The sequence below is a fragment of the Dreissena polymorpha genome, chromosome 8 (assembly GCF_020536995.1).
Source record: "Dreissena polymorpha isolate Duluth1 chromosome 8, UMN_Dpol_1.0, whole genome shotgun sequence".
NCBI lineage: Eukaryota > Metazoa > Mollusca > Bivalvia > Myida > Dreissenidae > Dreissena > Dreissena polymorpha.
Genome location: NC_068362.1, coordinates 20,925,644 through 20,942,802, shown reverse-complemented (window position 1 = coordinate 20,942,802; position 17,159 = coordinate 20,925,644). Strand labels below are relative to the sequence as shown.

The following is a 17,159-nucleotide window of genomic DNA, read 5'->3' as shown; positions in this document are numbered from 1 at the left end:
CGTTACAGCATATACTGTTACATAATATATTAAGGGTTCTATAAAGAAAATATTTGAAGGGTAGAAACAATAATAACATAAATAAAGTTTGGAAATTTAATAATAAATCTTTGTGATATATTGGCCATGATTATAGGATTTGAAAATTATTATTATTTGTTAAATTATAAATAATAAAAGAGTATACATAAAATAAAACTTTAATTAAGATCTTTTGCAAGTAAAAACCAGAATACCTTTACATTCATTGTTAAAGCTGGCTAAATCAACAATTTGAAAGGTCAACGATAAGATACTATAGACGAATGAATCTGTTATTCAGCAATGTGTATTTAACAATCTCTTAAATCCATTGAACTATGCGATGAAAGACGATTGCAATAATAACTATTATCCGCCACAAATAGTCAAATCGGATGTCTTAAAGGATTATTCGATAAATGGGTAAATACATTAATAATTTGGTTAATCCGTTCCCGGGGGGTGTCATATTGGAACAGTACGGTCAGCCAATCGGCAAGTAACAAGCATTAAGGGAATTCTTTGACCAAACCAATTAAAAATCAACGAGTAATCAATATAACGCTTTTACCGATTAAATATATTATAAAAGGAATTGTGTTATTTTATGTTGATGTGTATTTCAGTAAAAACGAGATGTTGAATGTAGCAAACATTCTGCGGTTAGATTTGATAAAAGGGCATTGTTGCTTGCCTTCGCGGACTGGGTCCGTTGCGGGCTTCGCATTTATCTTGTACTTGACAAACATTATGAAAACGTTGTGTTGTGTTAATAAGCAGAAATAAAATGTAAAGAAAACAGAATTGGACTCTGTTTACGTTTATTGTGTCACGACGAACTATGTGACAATTAACAGACTTGTACTATACCTGAATAACGACAAACAGACTAAAGGCTTCGTTCCGGAAATCTACAGGCTGCAGCATAAATACCAAATGCAATCGTGTTTAGACGAGTACTTAGAATCAGGCTTGTTCCCGTCTAAGCAAGCATGGAAACAGATGCTCCAACGATCGGTATCCGCTTCGAAACATCACAGATAGCTGTAAAGTATGCGGGACGTGTGCCCCACATTGAACCTTGCTGATGTCCTACACGTAGATAAGCCCGCGTCCCTCTGGGAAATATCCCCGGATTTCGCCTAAGCTATCGCCCTTAGTAGCCTCCCTGATGGCACAACTGGGAAGATTCCTCTCTAGATCGTACCCAACAGTGTGCTCATCGTGTGGGATACAAACGGAAAACAAACTACTACACTCGGTGTGTTTTTGTTCGAAAAGGGAACTGTTACGTAAATCGCTTTGGAATGCTGTCATTTACCAAAAGGGGTTAAGAGTTTTATGAACTTAGCACGAAAGACACCATTAGAACAAATCGTAATGTTGTTTAAAATGACGCTAGCAACTTCAGATGACAATCGCCTGAATGCTCATTTAGCAATCCTATTGCTGAGACTAGTTTGTTAGTATTTGCGTGTGCTTATTATATAATCGTCTCTCTATTGTTGTTTGTATTATTGAATTATAATGCTCAAATTTTTGTAAAGCATATTTATGATTTAATGTGAAAATGTATGCCCTATTCATAACTCCTTGTTAGAGTGTGTTTCTTTCAAACACTGTTAACTTAGGTGTAGGTTTTAAAAATATATATAACTATATATAATTATATATATATAATTAGCCTGTTTAACTAAGTTTTAAGGAGCGATAAGAAAAAACTGTTTCATTGTTTATACTATAAATAGCCAGAGAAATAACGTACCACGGAATCGTTTAATAACATCAATAATAAACTGTTTCACAGAAAAAATATTCGAGTAATATAGGTGCAGTCTGTAAAAACTTATACAATTAGTCTGTTGAACGGTTAAGAGTGCCTGAAAAATAATCTCTGTGTTATGTCTTGAATATAACTAGCCAGAAATAATTACCACAGCTCAAAAACATATCGCTTAACATCAACATTTCCAATGTACTGTTTATCAGATAAAATATGAGTGTCATGAATAAATTACCCAAATTTGAAAGATTATTCATGAAGCACTAGGTGCCCTGAAACTCTCCTTATACATTGGCTTGATGAATAGCTAAAGTGTTGGCAAGCCGCAGTATATTAGCGTTCAAGCTTTCATTGATCATAGATAAATTTTCGATTAATGATTACAGCCTGCAAACCCGGCACTTTTGGTTCAAACTGCTCGAATATGTGTCATTGTCTTAATAATGCAACCTGTAACCAAGTTGACGGTAGCTGTCCAACTAACAAATACGAAGCTGGATGGACCCATGGCAACTGTAGCGTAGATACGTAACAACATGCGGTTTCTCATCTAACTAACTATTGATTGAAGATCATTTAAACACTTTTTATGTCAAACATATATCAGATTAAATGTGAAAACGTATGCTCAATTTATAACTGCTTGTGAGAATTCGTTAAGTGTAATAAAGGCGGAGTTTTTAAAAACGTATATAAATAGCCTTTTAAACTATTTTAGGGAGCGATTCAAATGAACTGTTTCATTGACTTAAATATAGTTAGCCAGGAGAGAAACGTACCACAGTGCAAATCAGAATCGTTAAAGATCAACATCATAAAAATTAAATGTAACAGAAATAATATGTTAACAACTTGCCATACGTTTTTTGCAATTGGCCTCTTGCCATAAAAAAATTACCACACACTTGTATATAATAAAAATGAAATACTGCTCCAGATGCTGGAGTTTCACTTCTTCATAATGTTTAAATTACCAGAATCAAAAACAGTAACAATGAAGAACTAATTGTCTTGAAATACCCAAAAATATATTGATCTCATGTAAAGCTGAAGTTATGGCAAGCACAGTATTTCTACGTGAAATGCTTTGATTGATAACAGCTGAATCGAATAGTGTTTGTTCAGCCTGCAAACGCGGCACATTTGGCGCAAATTGTTCCGTCATATGCCATTGTAAGGACGATATAACATGCCGTCATATTGATGGTACTTGTCCCAATGCGCAGCGGGGTGGACGCATGGCACCAGTAGCGTGCGTACGTAACTAAATGCGGCTTCTTATCTAATTGACTTGTGATAAATAGAGATTTTAGCTATAATAGATAGCAGGTAGGATGAAAGGAACCCTACAAGCCTTGCTATCGTTTCAAACCTATAAACTTTAGATGCGTGTAAATTATGTTGTAAAACACATTATTGAATAAATATGTTTAAAACAATAGAGATTTTAAATTTTAATTGTCAAAACAAGGTTCAAGATTTTATGTGAATAATAATGCATTATTTATTTCTGCTTATTATATGTGTGTCTTTAAAAAAAGCAGAGGAATGTAAGTGTAGTAAATACGAACTTTTATAATTAGTCGGTTCTACTTATACACTAGCGATTTAAAAGAACTGCTTCATTGTCTTCAATATATATAGCCAAAACAAAACCTTTCCACAGCACCAATTAGAATCGTTTAACAAAAGCATTATATATGGTACATCTATATGAAATAATATGTTGGACACTTTTAATGAGTACATTACATTATTACAGGTATTTACAATGATCATGAAGAACCAGTTTACTTTAACATGTCCCCTTATATCATATAAAGAAGTGAAACTCCAGCTGCTGGAGCAGTATTGAATTTTCATTAAAAACAATTAGTTGGTCCTTTATTTAAGGCAAGTGACCGATTGCCCAAACAGTACAAAACAGCACAATACAGCACAATACAAACCAACATAAACACAAAATATGAATAAAGCTGGGGTCACCGCTTTGGAACGGTCAATGCAAAGCATTGGAGGTTTAAACCTGGTTATAGAGCGCTCAACCTCACACTTGGCCCAGCAATATTCATAATACATTTAAGTGTAAATAAAATTTAACGTCATAGCATTGTAACTCAAATTAAACAATAACAAAAGGGAATTAAAACGCATTCAATTTAATTACTATTTAATTACTCAATTGCATTGAAGATACAAGAGTAACAGAATTACAACTTTTTGACGAACGATCAAATAAAACTATTAACAATTGTCAACTACATTCCTTCTTTATAGAAAAGATTTGAGAATATAGAATTATATAGTTAATATCTCAGATAATCATCGCGCAAATACAGGAAGAAGCAGCAATAATGGGTGTAAAAATGCCATATTACATAGCTTGGTTGTTTATGTGACTGCTAAACAAATTAAAAATAATTAAATCAAACAAGAAACGCCTATCAGAGAGAAAATATAAATAAAATGGAACGTTATGTCTTAATGTTAATCTTAAATTAGGGAAAATCGCAGTCTTTTGCGTTCAACGTTTTGATTTAGAATAAGGTAATCGACGTTTTTCATTATAGCCTGCAACTCTGGCACTTTTGGTTTTAACTGCTCCAATATATGTCATTGTCTCAATAATGCAACTTGCAACCATTCGGACGGTAGCTGTCCTTATAACCAATGCTCAGCTGGATGGACGCATGGCAACTGTAGCGTAGGTATGTTACAACATGCGGTTTCTCATCTAATTTACTAGATGAATTATTTTTTTCAAAATACATGAAAACATATTACAGATTTAATGTGAATATGTATGCACTCTTTATTAGAATGTGTTTTCTTTTAGAAAATGGCAGAGTAGTTGTTTAGGTATTTTGTAAAAACTAGTATAATAAGCGTGTTTGACGTTTAAGCAAGCGATTAAGATATATTAATATATAGCAAATCACCTTTTCTGTTAAAGTCGAGTTTAACGCGCAAGCAATATTATGAAGGTAACATGTTTCAGTTTGCGTCCTCTGACAATATCATATTTTCACAAGTCAGAAAACAGAGTTTATTCTTCACCATCCATGTGTCGTTATATTTCGCATCGAAGTTAATTTATATCTGACACTCTTTAACACTTTCAACCCCAAATAAGCAGATATTAAAATTAAAATAATATTTTACAGCGTGTGATCCAGGCATGTTTGGTTTGAACTGTGGTTTCCCTGTCATTGCCCAAACGGAACAGATTGTGACCATGTTTCGGGCCGCTGTCCCGACGGTATATGTGCGCCTGGTTGGATGGAACATAATTGTAGCGTAGGAAAGATCGCTTTTTGGGAGAGTTTAGTTTTATGGTTGCTGTTGGTGAAACTGGATGGACTAAAAGTAACTGCAGCATAGGTAAGCGTTTATTTAATTATTGGTGCCGAATAAATTATACATTAGGGCATGTATTAGCATGTGTATGAGATAAAGACGTACAATGTATTGAACAGGTACATGGTAAATGCAAATCTACTTCCTGATATACAACAATTGTCTTTTCCTCTATTCATCTTTAATAATAATCTCTTTCATTCGACCATCAAAACGTGCGATCCAGAACCGCTTTTCCCATTGTAATTGCCTTCTCGCAGCAAGTTGTGATACAATATCTGGTTTCTGACAAGAGCAAATGAAGCTCTGATAAGATTTTTTGCTGACATTTGATGAAAACTTAGTAATTAATTATCTAGAATTTACGATGTGTATGCAAAAAAGCGATTTATAGTAATGTTGAATACAATGCATACCTGGTACACAAACATATTAAATATGCCATCTATTAATATATATTATCTTTGGGTCGACTTTGAAGCTTGTAAAATTGGCACGTTTGGTAGCAACTGCTCCTACTCTTGCCATCGTCTACATGGTGAAAGATGTGACCCTATTTCTGGCCTCTGTCCTCATTACCTATGTGATCCAGGATGGACTCTTCGTAACTGTACCGATGGTAACATTAAAATTGTGTATTACTTATGAAGTATTTTACTCTTATTATGATATTAAAGAAATGATGCTTTAATGTGTACCTATGTAGTTATATTGACTTGTAAATACAATTATTACTCTGAACGGTATAGTATATGTATTATATACATAAAACATATAACGTTTAGTCTAACTTTTTGTTACCCATGTTACTCACTCGACAATAGCTTACAAATAGTTTCTATCTTTTGCTCCTTTTCAAAAGAATGCGGTCGAGACTTGTTTGGTTTAAACTGATCCTCTCAGTGCAATTGCCTAGCCGGAGTAAGCTGTGACCATATATCTGGCTACTGTTCAGATGATAAATGTGCCCCTGGTTGGACTTATAGTAACGGCAGCGTTGGTATGATTTGAAGTTGTGCTAGCGGACAGCCAATCGCGTTATTTTATCGTTGCTGTGATGTTAACAATATTGTTTATGCATGACAAACCTATATCATTTCATACACACATACTTCTGTCTGTTAGATTTTTTGAGACATGATTACTGACTAACTTAATGCACTATTACTGTTAATTCCTTTCTCATCACTTTTACAGCATGCGATCAAGGGTTATTTGGTTTAAACTGCTCCTCACGATGTCATTGCCTACACAGAGCCAACTGTAACCATGTCTCTGATAACTGCTCCGATGAGCAATGTGAGCCTGGCAGGACTAACAGTAACTGTAGCGTTGGTAAAAGTAAAAACAAGATTGATTCTATCACGATCAAGAAACTGAATACATTCATAATAAATATACATTTCCATTAGTGTGTTTCTATTGACTTAAGATAACTAAATTTTCCTTGTGATAAACCATTTTCAGCTTACCGAGCATAAGATCTATTTCTGTGTCGTGCATTGCTCATCAGCATGTTATTGCTATATTGTTACCTTCCGGCCGATGTCCGAATTGTCATTGTGTCCCTTTTTGAAACCGTATTAACTATAGCGTGGGTAAATGGGCATACATTTGAGTAATGTTATCAATATGTTTGTTTTAATTATTCTTTTAGCTTTAATACTACTTACCTGATTACAAATTTGGTGTAAAATCAATTCAAATTACTAAGATGTTCATTATGTTGAATGCTCTACAAATCGATTGTATTCTACAGTTCGCAGAAGAAAATGCGCCAGTAAACGTGTCGCGCAGTTCCTTTTATTCGTTGGAATTGATTTAAGCTTATTAATATATCCTCCAAATGCAAAGATAAATAATGTTTTGCTGACACTTACTTTGGATTTAAATCTCATTATTCGGGAAGTGTAGTATAAAAGTACCATAGTATTTGCTTCCACATTCTAAAATTATTGTTTTTTGTTAATTTTATCTTGTAATTGTGGCCGAATAATATTTCAAAAGCCAGAGGTATAACCTTGACACTTTATAACCAGATGTATATTATGTGTTGAAGTGTACTGCACAAGAGCCATATCTTTGCTTTCATATCTTAGAGTCAATTCTCTTTGTATTAAAAGTGGCCTTACCAACAGAGTAATTAATTCTAGCATGCGAGTTAAAGTAGCTGAAAATAAGAAAGCTTATTTTTTTCTAAAAATATCGTGCGCCTCTTTTAATTAAAACGCATTTACAAAATGCAGCTGCTGATTGTACTAAAATTTTGGTCGCGCTGTATTTATTATTTATACTTACTTATATTTGAGAATTTTTATATTTCCTTATCTAATAAAAACGTTTGTAAAAATATAGTGCTGAGACAGCAGTGTTATTCATGAAGTTGTTTTTACCGTGTCATATGTCTGTGTAGAACTGTTTTGAAATTAGTTATTTACCTTAAATACATAACCACAAGTTACAATACCGTTGCACACCTGCTATTGCAGCTCAAGTTTGTCTTTATATTTTTTAATACAAAATTAATATGGATGATCGCATTAGTGTCGGTGCAGATATTAATAATGATGAAACTAATTTTAGATAAATGTGACCGAACAATTCTCGTTTAAAACTAGTGAACGAACAACGGGTATCCGGTCTTTATACTGTTATTGTGCAGTAGGACATCAACATTTATTTCAACGCCAATTGTCGTTTCTATACAACATTTGTTGTATGTATGTTGCCTAGTTTCCGATGCGTTCTCATTGGTGATCATAGGATTTTTTTCTGTGTAATAATCTTTGCGTTATTATAACCCTGTTACGAAATATATAAGGATGTACTGGAATCACAATGAACGTCTGCCTGTCTATCTTGTTTCTCGTCTGTATAACCGTCTGTTCCTTGCCACGTGTTTGTCCGTATCCCCCGATACCTTTTAACGTGACATTGCTGTTTGTGTACGATTTGTATTGTTTTCCATAAATCATTCTTTAACGTATGCACTTTTCTCAATTAGAGGTTGTTTAATTTGATGATTATAAATACATTTATATATATACATTATTGTAAGGGAAACATCTTTGAAACCACAAGATGAACTAAGTTTCATCTGATATGTAACATTTTACAATTCTACTTTACTTAGTGTCATTAAATAAAGACCCTTAAGGAAAACTACTAAAAAGATGGAATGTATTTTATACAGACACGAAACGCAAATATCTTTCACATATTTATCTTCTGAAACCAGTAGTTAAATATTTAGCATGGTACAATATTTTGTATTCCATGCCTATGATGTCAATCCGGAATATGTCCCAAAATCAAATGTTGCATTTTGCTACATACGACAATCTGCAGCGGCGAGGGGTATGTATCCCTACTGTAAGATGTATAGATACATTTAAATGCTAAACTACTATTCAAATGATATTCCTTATATTTGTGTAATACAGCCTGTGAATCTGGCTTCTATGGATTGTCACTGCAACATATGTCATCGCGTAAATAGATCCTGCATAGAGTCTCGCCAATGCCACGATGGGTACAGGATGGAAAATGGTCTATGTACACGAAAGAGCGTATTTCGTTTAAGGATCAACTGTGGATGCTCCATAAAGCTTGTCTTTTTTCTCAAAGAACTCCCAAATGAACATAAAAATAATCAAAAGTATGCAGCAATATCAACATGTAAATTACGCAATCATCAATAAAATGTTCCATTTCAGCGCACGAACAGAAAGCAGACAGTCCTACCTTAAATATTGGCGGTGTAATTGGCGGTTGCATCGCAGATTTTGTTATCACTCTCGGCATTACTGTCTCAACCGTATATTACAGGAGGCGAAAACTCTATTCGTAAGTAACTGTTGAATGTGCAATTATTATACTAGTCGCCGACGTATTTGTTTACTTAAAGTTCTATAACAATTATGGCCCTGTCAAATCTTGGGATAAATATAATTTCAGCGCAAAAGGCCATACTCAATTTTCTACACCCTATAGAGTAAAAACCAATTTCAACGGACTTGATCGTATCGATAGGGCGAATGACGGGGAAAACGTCTTCGTACACGACAAAGCGGAAGTCGCCTCAAAAAGTATATGTGCACATATTTTCAAAATATAAATGCTTATAGCTTAATATGTTCACGCTTATTGTAGAAGTTCAGAAGCGGGCTCATCCATAATCATGATACAGCATCGTCAGAAGAAAACAAAGAAAAGAACCTCTACAAGCAGATGTATGCATGTACGTGAAGTAGCATTTACTTTTTCAAGTGCAGCAACCCAAGATTCGGAAGGTCTGATAACGTAACGGCAATAAGGGTAAATTATAAGCTATTTTGTTTTCAGACGACAATAACCGTGTGCCCTTGGCAAAGGAGATGGATGAAGATTCCGAATATATCAATGCAAGCTACATTCCCGTACACTTTTTATTTTCGTTGTATCAGTATTATCCTGATCCTCATTCTGATCAATCTGAGTGTCTTCTTCTTCCATATTTTAACAAATATCGCATTATCAGTAACATGTACTGAAAATTTAAGCAAGACAACGTATCAACTATGCTATATGAAAACAGAGTCATGTAAAATAATAAAAGTTGTAATTTGATACTTTATTTAGACTTAATTTGAATTGTAGGGCTTTGAAAAGTAAAAGAAATTCATCGCTTCTTATGGTAAGTAAAGCATCTTAATAAGTTTATAACAGGACATACACGCGGAATAATGTTTCTTACGTTTGTTACAAATTATTATTTCCTTTCGGTTTAATAAATAACGCAGAATATACTGAAATAATAGTATCTCCTCGATAAGTATAACATACATTGTTCATGTCTGTTTTAAAGGGACGACGGAGAAAAATTAAGACGACTTCTGGTGTATGATATGGCAACAGAGAGTAGACAAGATTGTGATGCTGACAAATTTGATTAAAATGGGAACGGTATGTGATTTATTTCTGTTGACCGTTATTGTTCATTCATATTTTGGTTATCAAGGTAAAAGAAGACGTTGACAGTGTGTCTATTATAAGTAAACAAAACAGTGCTTGATGAAATATTTTATAATGCAGATGAAATGCTTACAATATTGGCCAGAGGAGTTGAATGGTGTGGGCAAGTACGGACGTATTGACGTCAAGTACGTTGATGTCGAGCATATGTTTGAGTACAACATCAGGACTCTCACAATCAAGAAGGTCTGTTTTAATTCATTGTCGTAACTGTAACATGTCTCTATTGAGGGTGGTTGTTTGATTGTATTGATTGTATATATATATATATATATATATATATATATATATATATATATATATATATATATATATATATATATATATATATATATATATATATATTAATATTGTATCAAACGAGAATTACGTTGAAGATTTTTAAGTTTTTCTTCCAACATTTATTATTTAGTTTGATTTTGTGTAAGTTCACATTTTCGGTATTCGTAAGTATTTATTAATGTCAACAGGGACATGATGCCAAGGTAGTAAAACAGTTGCACTTCACGTCATGGCCAGACAAAGGTGTTCCCGACACGGCCTGGTGCTAAGTAGACTTTTGGAGAGCTGTGAATACGAATGAGGACCACCTATCTCCAATTCTTGTTCACTGCAGGTACACCAGTACACATCTAACCATACGGTATTAACACAATGTATTTGATTTGAATTTATGCGGTAGTTATTATATAAAAAAAACAATGCTATTCGATATTCGTTGAACCTCACCGAAGATAACGCATTGAATTTACAGCGCGTGTGTTGGGCGAACTGGAATATTTATTGCTCTCGACAATCTTATTTCACAAGCACGAATTGAAAGCTGCGTCAGACCATTCCAGATTGTCGAAGCATTACGTGAACAACGGGTCAGCATGGTTCAGACAATGGTAAAGTGATTTTTAGTTTTAAACAATAAAAATATATCAATCAAATATTTGCGTATGTGATGATATTGAACATGTGTTGCCATCAATATCTTTAGAAGATTAAAGAACGCTATATATATCAGGGAAAGATATACATTCACAGTTGAAAATGTACGTGCTTATTGTGTTGTTGCAACTGTATGCCTTAATACTGTATTCGTCTGTATAAAGGAACAATACGCCTACCTTCACGAGGCTCTGGTGGAAGCTCTTCTGGTGGGGACACACCACGTGATGACAAGACAGTTCGAATGTGTCCACCAGTTCATGATCGGAAAAGATAGTATTTCCACAATCGACCGACTTGAAAAACAGTTAGAAGTAAAATAATCTTATACATAAAGTATTAGCCTTTGTATAGAAAAAATGTTCGCGCATTTTCCGTCCGCCACTTTGCAGTCTACTATACTGGCTGTGTCCGGACTATTCGTAGGCAACGTTCTTTGTATTTCCTACATATTTTAGTTAAGTATTTTGGTACACACATTATTTTATTATGAGTTACAATTGGCTTTTTTGAAATATAATTACTTGAAATGTATTGTTGTCCTTTATATAGGTTTTGCATGTTTCTTGCCTTTTACTCTTACTCAATAGAGAGTTTAATGTGACAGGAACGCAGGTGTGTCGAATTCATAATACGACAAGCATCAACTATCACAACCATAGCAGTGATTTATATATTGCACACTTAATGCTACACCAATACAAAGATACGTACGTGTGTTTAATATAATATAAAACGTCAATCCCCTTATCGTATCATGAAAGAAAACTGAAACATGTCCTTTTTCTTTTAGTGTACAATTTCGTAAGCACATCCCTGAATGAAATCCGAAATCAAACATGTTACAGTATTATACCACATTTATCAAATAAATTGAGCATACACAACTCTAAATAACTTGAAATTAAACACACACGGACGATTTTAAAATATATTTGTGTCTGCATTGGAATATATGTCATTATTTGTTACGATATCATATGAACTACTAAATTTATTTCGAGCTACGTCTGAGTAGTTAGACGCCTTGTCCAAATATTAAATCTTCTATGTTGCTGGCCCGCTAATGAAATATTTTCCAGATGTCATTGCACGCATGGGCTGTGTGTTTGGGAATTTAAGTTGTTAAAGCATAGTGTTGCGAGTCGTGAGAGACATCTAAAAAGAGTGGCAAGTCCAGAAGCAGAATATGGAAATATTGGACCACAAGTGACTGAAAGTAAGAAGCGTTACATATTGTTGAAATGCAACAACAACACAACATGACTTGAATATCCAGTTAATATTAAGTTATAAAGTAAACATGTTTAGTGAAAACCTATTTATTTGAGCTCGATTGCATCGGAAGCCTTAGGCTTATATAAACGCTCTCGAGTCCGTTTCCTGGGCCTAGAACCAGTGCTTGGTGTCTTTGGGGGAGATCTAAAGAACGCTCCTTCGGTGGGGATCGAACCCGTGATCTCCCGGTCGCTAGGCGGACACCATATCCATTACACCACGGCGACCTTATGTAAGTAAAGATGTTTGTTAGTTTGTATTCCAGTAGATGTATATCGACCTCAACAACAAAACAAGAGTGAACCACTAGATGAAATTAATATCCATGTAAGTTAATGTTACAAAACGTTTCATTAAATATAGTTGATTTTTATATTTGATGGTAGGGCTCTTTTGTTTAATTTTTATATTAATCACGGAGCACACGCGTAAAAAGTATAATAGCCTTATGTGGCACATGTGATGTTGTATGTTAATCAACACATGCTTGTATTAGATGTTTGCATTTTAAACATTAAAAACTGGAAGTACCATTCAATATAATATTAAATTTTAAGAAATGAGACTGATTGTTACATTAGAAAAATAATCGTTGTTGTCTTAGCGTGTAATACTTTGTCAGATGTTAGCATACAAGTGTTGTTTCAATATTCACAAAGCACGCCTAAACATATTTTGATTAATACATTTTTCATTGTGCAAAGTTAATCGCCCTGTACGTATATGCAAATTGGCATGATGGCTGCATAGGAATAATAACGACGCATATCGTTTTTGTGGTCACCAGGACTGAGTTTCAAAGTAACTGGTGGCGTGCAATAATATATTATATACACAAGTCAGTTCTAGTATCGTGTTTACCCAATGTAAAGATCACTGACAGGGTCTAGTTCACAGTTTGTCAGAACAAATACCAAAGAAGAATATGTGCATAATATTCTAACTATGCAAATAGTACTTCTTACAATGGAATTTTTAAGAGATCCCGGTTTTGATCCCAAAGCAGTTTTAGGTAAGCTTTTTATGCCCCCGGTAGGGTGGCATATAGCATTTGAACTGTCCGTCCGTCCGAAAACTTAAACATTGGCCATAACCGCCAAACCGACCGAAACACAGCTGCCTGTGTTTTGGTCTCTTCTCGATCATCTAGGCTCGATTACGGTGATTGATCTAGCATCGGATGATAATGAAATGGTACTTTACTTTCGTATTTAAAATAGTGTTATCTTATATCGGGGTTTGTTAGTGTTCGTTTGAGGGTAAAATGGAATGTTGTATTACCAAAAAAGTTATTTGTTATTGCGTCAAATGTGTAACACCCGTCCATTACTAAATTCTGCTCGTTAACAATTAACATATATATATATATATACAATATCATTTTTTACCTTGAAAAGGATACTAGGTTTTGCTTGGCTAAGCCAGGTACCATTCTGACGATGTATTGTTCCATATTAGCGCAGTTACTCTTCATATCTTATCATTAAAGTTAAACAACGGCAAAGAAGTAAACGAGATGAAGTGATAAACAAAGCATAGCTAATGTGTGTCTTGTTATAACGTTAATTCTTTAGAAAGAATGTTACTCGGTCAGTTCAATTCGCTACGCGTCGTTTTACTAGCCCCACACGATGTGATACACGGTAGTTATATTTTTGTTGGCTGAGCTGAGTGTTCGCCATATATTTTTTATTTACATTGTATCCCACCTTACTGTGTCATGTTTAACCGAGTAAAGATATAATGTTGATGTTAGTGTAACCTTGCATATATTTTTAAGCCTTTTTATTTACAACATAAGAAACACGTACTTATAAACAGAAAAGACGGGACACATGCAACAAAAGGCCCATCTTATATCAAAGAGGCACAAAAAATGGATATGTTGAAATAACGTATTCCATCACACACGAGGTATATTGAAAATAATAATCATTAAATCGATTTGTACTAATTGCAATTATTACACTTGTGAGTGATTGTTATTGTTTACTTATTAAGTTTTTTTTAATAGACTTTCCGCGACAAAACCATAAAACACATCGTGCTGTCTTCGTGGAAAGAAGTAGATATACCAATAGACAAGAAACCATTGCTTGAGATGATAGGGGCAGTGCACACCTGGCAATGCGAAATGGCAGACGACTCACCGATATTGATATTGGACAGTTTAGTAGAACTAGGGGACAAAATTAATGCTGTTTTAATTCATTAGATGTTATCTTCATGGAATGCTAACCGAATATATCAACTTTCGAAATGTTAAGTGTACACGAATGCATTTTGTCCATACAGTGTTTTAAATGCATAATTATATTGCTGAGTTTTTTCGATGCACAATAATTTGCAGTGGCGGATTCCAGAAATGCGGAGTCGTCGCTGTGTTATTGAACGAGATTTATCGCATATTAGAACATAATGGGCGAATCAACATTTTACAATCAGTCAAGACGATGGTGCACGGAAATAGCCTTCTCATCCGCAGCAAGGCATGCATACTTAATATGCATGTAATTAAACTTATTGTGTAGTTTAGTGAGTAGTTAAAAAGCTTTTTTGAAATGAAGATTACACACGGTGCGAAACGTTATCTGCTTTTACAATCATATACATTGTATATTTTACAGATGCAGTTAAAGTTCTGCTAAGATGCGATATTGGACTTGTTCAACAGCAAGGGATTTATCAGATTTATTAATGTTACAATAGAATGACATATAGTGTGCTTATGGATATTGTTACTTATTATTACGAATAGAAACATAGATCAGTTGGTAACGACCTTGTTTTTTCTGTTGTTTGCATGAGTGACAATATTGTAATATTATAGGTTTCGTGCATAGGATTCATTCACGCTGTCCGTATAAATTATATGAACATTTTGCAAGTGATTGTTTTGAGATGTATAAACCAGATATCGATACTATTAACCTTAATTGCTACCGATTGAATTGTTGATGTTGATGTAGAATATAAGTTATACCTTGTTGCGATGTAATTGCGTAGGAACAAGATGTGTTTTCAGGGTTATGAATAAAACATGTGCATTTTTGTAATATTTGTGTTGACTTAAATGAATGAAGTCAGGAGTATTGGGGTCGGTCATTATTTTGTATATGGAACGCCTGCATTATTTATTGATTGCATGTCGATATTTGCACTGACGATTGTTTAAACTTCACTTTGGAATATTTGTGTACACTTTAGTGTATGCAATCAGAAATGTTTTCACTTGATTCTATTTTCTTATATTGACTGATTTTGCTAAATAGTGCTTAAAATTGTCCGCAACACGTCTTCGCTACACTCAGTTATTGTGCAATGAGCGGTTTGGGCTTAATTGTATTTCGATTTTCACGCTATCCATTATTTAAAATTCTTAATTATTTTTCATTGTTTTTTTAATTTATATATTTCGAAGTGTAAATATTAATCTTGATTAGGGATTTATTAATACTTTATGAATCCTGAAACAGTACCGGAACTGTTACAAACCAAGGTTATCAACCAATTACGGAAAGGATACAGATAAACATCATTAAATGTGTGATTAAAACCCATTGCTTACATAGTCTGTAACGATATTCAGTAACTTAATATGCACATGCCGGTATGTGTTTATGGCTAGCTATGATATTGAATATTTTATAACTGTTTGCTGAATGTTAGTGTTTTATCATTTGTCTTTGTTTAACTATTGTGTTTTCATTTTTCATCAAGTTTGCTTTATGCGTCTGTACTGTCATTTTATTGACGTCGCTCTGGAGAGCGGCGACTAGTATGTAATGCAATTTTTTTTCGCTTATGGGAGGAGAAGTTATTTTACGGATCAATGTTTATATTTTTGTTTTAAGAATATATTGCATAGTTGTGATTTTTTGTGTGTAAATTAGTGTAAATAAGTACTGCATTTGTGCCTATTACATTTATTACAACATTTATTGCCAATAATGCAAAGCTAAATGTTTTAATTAATAACTAATCCACAACTGATCACAGGGGAAAGATCGCAGGGACTGGGCAAATACGCGAAACTTTCTGGTTTTGTATAAAAACAAAACATAATCAAAATATATTTATTTTGTGTTTTTTCTAATTTGCTTATTTAGTGGAGAATCAATGTAATTCGATATTTGACGACCTATCGCGCAAGCAAGTTTATTGGAAGGCGTAGTGGTACGAAAACGTACAATGTATTAGTTTATTAATAGACATATAATAACGATCGCTATACACAACTTCACCAAAAAGCAGTACATAAATGATGTCAGCCGGAATAGCTCAGTTGGGAGAGCGTTAAACTAAAGTTGTTTACGCAACAATCATCTAAAGGCCCCCGATTCAATCCCGGGTTCCGGCACGAACGGAACAATTCGGCGGCTGACAATTTCTTTCAGTCAGGTTGATAAATATAATAAAGCTTTATTTTATGTAGACATTTTAAAATCCTTTTTACTACAATTGGACATTTTTATTAAAATTAATGGATGCCGCGTGGTGACAACGTTAATTAAAATTTCTTACATCACTTAAATATCTTAAATAAAAATACACGTGTTTTTATATTAACAAATAAATGCAAACAACACATCTGTTATCCGTGTATTTTTATGGTTGTCTATCATAGGCCCTAAGTACTATCCTTACCACATATAGAGCGCGAAGCGCGACACGTATTATTGATTGTAACAATGTGTTGCGATAAATGAAGCAGCCGCTTATCAAGGAGGAGCTGTATCCCAGCATCCCGTTTCCCTAGAGTCAAGCACTC

At 34.0% G+C, this 17,159-nt stretch overlaps 1 non-coding gene across 1 annotated transcript; it reads left to right on the top strand.

Annotated features, from left to right (window-relative positions):
* The first annotated feature begins 16,658 nt into the window (after nucleotides 1–16,658).
* Nucleotides 16,659–16,748, top strand: Trnaf-aaa (transfer RNA phenylalanine (anticodon AAA)). Its single transcript is given in 2 exon segments — nucleotides 16,659–16,695; nucleotides 16,713–16,748. It is a non-coding gene; the product is annotated as a tRNA-Phe (tRNA).
* Nucleotides 16,749–17,159: the final 411 nt, after the last annotated feature.